The sequence below is a fragment of the Limulus polyphemus genome, unplaced genomic scaffold (assembly GCF_000517525.1).
Source record: "Limulus polyphemus unplaced genomic scaffold, Limulus_polyphemus-2.1.2 Scaffold4054, whole genome shotgun sequence".
NCBI classification, from domain to species: Eukaryota; Metazoa; Arthropoda; class Merostomata; order Xiphosura; family Limulidae; genus Limulus; species Limulus polyphemus.
In genome coordinates, this window is record NW_013669664.1 from 1 (window position 1) to 3,508 (window position 3,508).

Consider the following 3,508-nt stretch of genomic DNA (forward strand, 5'->3'; position numbering starts at 1 on the left):
CTTGAGGAAAATAATTTATGATAAAAATCGACGATTCAAAAAAGTGGTCAATTTTATCTTTTTTAAAAAAAAAATCTTCGGAAAACTTTACAGGTTCATCTTTTATAAAGTTCCGTGAACCTGGTCATTCTATATCAATAAACCTTGACCGTTTGTTTGTTTTGAATTTCGCGCAAAGCTACACGAGGGCTATCTGCGGTAGCCGTCCCTAATTTAGCAGTGTAAGATTAGAGAGAAGGCAGCTAGTCATCACCACCCACCGCCAACTCTTGGGCTAATATTTTACCAACGAATAGTGGGATTGACCGTCACGTTATAATGCTGAAAGGACGAGCACGTTTGGTGGGACAGGGATTCAAATAAACCTTGAGAAAAATGTCTTTAATATTGAAAAGTAATTACTGTGGACTTTTATTAATATTACTTGGATCTTACAGTTGGAAAATATAGTACTATCAAATTAATTTGTCAGCTTTTATGTAAAATTGCTGGCATTAAAATTAATCATCAGTTCTATCAATTTTTCTAACTGATAGTAAGTCACAATCCTGAGATATCTCAGGACATTGAAGAAGTTCTACCAGTTTCTCTTACTGTCAATTAATCTTATTTTTAATAATCAACTGATCACTTAATCAGTCATACGAGTTTCCTTTACTATGAACATACTTTACTTTTGGCAACGTTTGGTTTATTGAGTTTCGCGCAACGCTGCACGAGGGCTATCGGCGCTAGCCGCCCCTAATTTAGTAGTGATAGACGTCAACTCCTGGGCCATTTTTTACCAACGAATAGAGGGTTTGACCGTCACATTATAACGCCGTCACGGCTAAAAGGGGCAAACATGTACTAACGAATAGAGGGATTGACCATCACATTATGACGCCCCCACGGCTGAAAGGACAAGCATATTCGACGTGACGGGGATTCGAACCTCGAAATAGAGCGCCCTAGCAACCAAGCCATGTCAAGACACTTTTGGTATCTTTTATATCCCAAACTTCGATAGCTCTTACGTTTAGCAAGAGCAGAGCACTATCAAGTCAATATTTAATTTTTGTAACTAACCAGTTTGAAAACAGCGTATTAAGTAGTTAGTGCAAGTACTTTCCTGACTGTCAGTTAAGTTGTTATATATGGTAGCATCCAGTGCCGTCTAATCAGAGATGTCCGTGTTAAAAAGTTTCGTAACTTAAAAAGTGACATTGAATTAGGTTTCCTAAAATTCAGTAAATTTGTTTAGTATCAAAAAATGAATAAAAATAGTGAACTCGTTACGTGTAAGGTACTTTTTTTAAAGCTGTTCGAACTGAAAAAAAAGCTATTCACCAGATAACGATAATATATTTTAACCTTGACAGCTTACAGTTAACGACTGGTTTTAAAATAAATTATCAAAAATCTGTTCTTTAATTTTCTTTTGCCCGTCTCATGTCACATTCCCACCCCGTTTCTAATGTCATTCACAGTTTCAGGTACTTCTTACAATAACAACCAGAGCTAATCTCCAGAGCACATTCCAGCATTTTCTATTGGGCTATTTGCACTCTGTCCACCAAGGGGAATCGAACATCGAATTTTAACATTAAAAGTCCGTACACTTACCAGTGACCTACAATGGAACACAGAGCTCGGAATAATTAGAAACATAAAAAGTTGAAATTTAGAGTAATATTGGAATTTATATATAGATATTTATTTATTTATTCATTCTTTCAAGTTCAAATTATTTCGGTCGAAATAACGATTGACTTGATATACATGTACATAGTCTAATCAAGACGTATTAATATAACGAATCATTGCAAGCATCTCTAAAGCCAATTTGTTATGATAAATCTTGATTTTTTTTATATCGACTCGAGTCTAGAACAGTGGTTAAGGCGTCCACGAAATTACCGTATCAAAACTTTGAAACACAAACCGCCTGCAACTATAATCTATCCAATCACAAGACTTTATTCTCCGAAAGTGTGAAAACAATTCCAAAGTTCAAATAATCATTACACACCAGTCTTGTTTATTACAAAAATAAGACACTTCACTCTTCTAAATTGTTGTGCTGAAGGTTTTATTTCTTTGCTCTTTAGCATCGATGTTTTTAAACTTATGTAACATGAACGAAAATACCAGGTCAGAGTGTTTTTGTTTGTAGTTAAAGCACCAAGCTACACAATGGACTATCTGTGCTGTATCGAAACTCAGTTTCTAACGGTAAACTCAGCAGACATACTCTTGTGCCACTGGGGTGGACAAGGTCAAAGACCACTCATTTTCAGGCAGTCACTCCTAATTAGAACTACTGACCAGAGCGAGCCGGTCAGCAGCGCCCGTTACCTGTGCTATTACTCCTGATAGTTATCCCTAATTTAGAGCTTTTGATCAGAGGAAGGTGAAGCAGTCAGCAGCACCTGCCGCCTATCTTAACCGTATAGCGAGATTGATTACCACAGTTACAACACTCACGCAATGACGAATCATATTCAGAGGCATGTCTTAAGATTTTTTTTTTAAAAAAGATAAAATTGACCACTTTTTTGAATCGTCGATTTTTATCATAAATTATTTTCCTCAAGACGGTGGTCAATATTCTGATTCTCGTTTTTTATTCGTTTCTATCGCTAGAGTTTTGTTTCCTGCTAATGTTAATCGCTTAAATCGAGATATGTAAAAATGTGCTTGTATCATACGAGCTCGAGAACGACAAAGTAAAGCCAAGAAATTCATACCAAGAAATGAGGGAGCAAGAGTGCTGACTGGTTACTGTATACTTTTCATAGCTCCCACGCCATAAATGGCAACATGTAAACTGCGCGACTATTTCAAGAAATGCGAGTCATGAGTGGCGCCACTAACGATCGTGAAGTTGTGGGGATCCAGTTGATGTGAATGTTAATTTCGAGAGAGAAAAGAGAGAGATATCTGGTTGTCCCAGGACTAGGGACCAACGACTAACAACCTACTGAGGTAGGTTTATCTTCTATTTTGTAGACTGACCCTAAATGACCGCTAGTCAGTTCGATTATTTTTTGTAATATTTATGTAACTGTCAAATTTATTTTCGTTTTTTCCTTCGTTCTGCAACTGATTCTGGTGTATTGTCACATTAAGTTAACATTGTACCCTGTAGAGTCGTCTTCTGTTATACCTTCTAAACGCAGACGGAGAAAACATATATCCAGGGGCATGTTTAAGCACAATTTTAATCGTTACGCGTGCGTAGCTGTTATAATTATACGATTTACAAGTCATTTACAATTAATACCAATTTGTTATTCATTTCTAATGCGAAGCTTTAAACTGGAAAGATACGGTAAACGAGTAAAGACTGCAAATATATTTGTTATTTATTTCTGTCGTAAACACTAAACTCTACCTTTAGATAACACAGGAGTTGCAAGTATGTATTTCACTGTCTTAAACACTAAATTCCACCTTTACATAACACAAGAGTTGCAAGTATTTATTTCTGTCGTAAACACTAAACTCTACCTTTAGATAACAACGC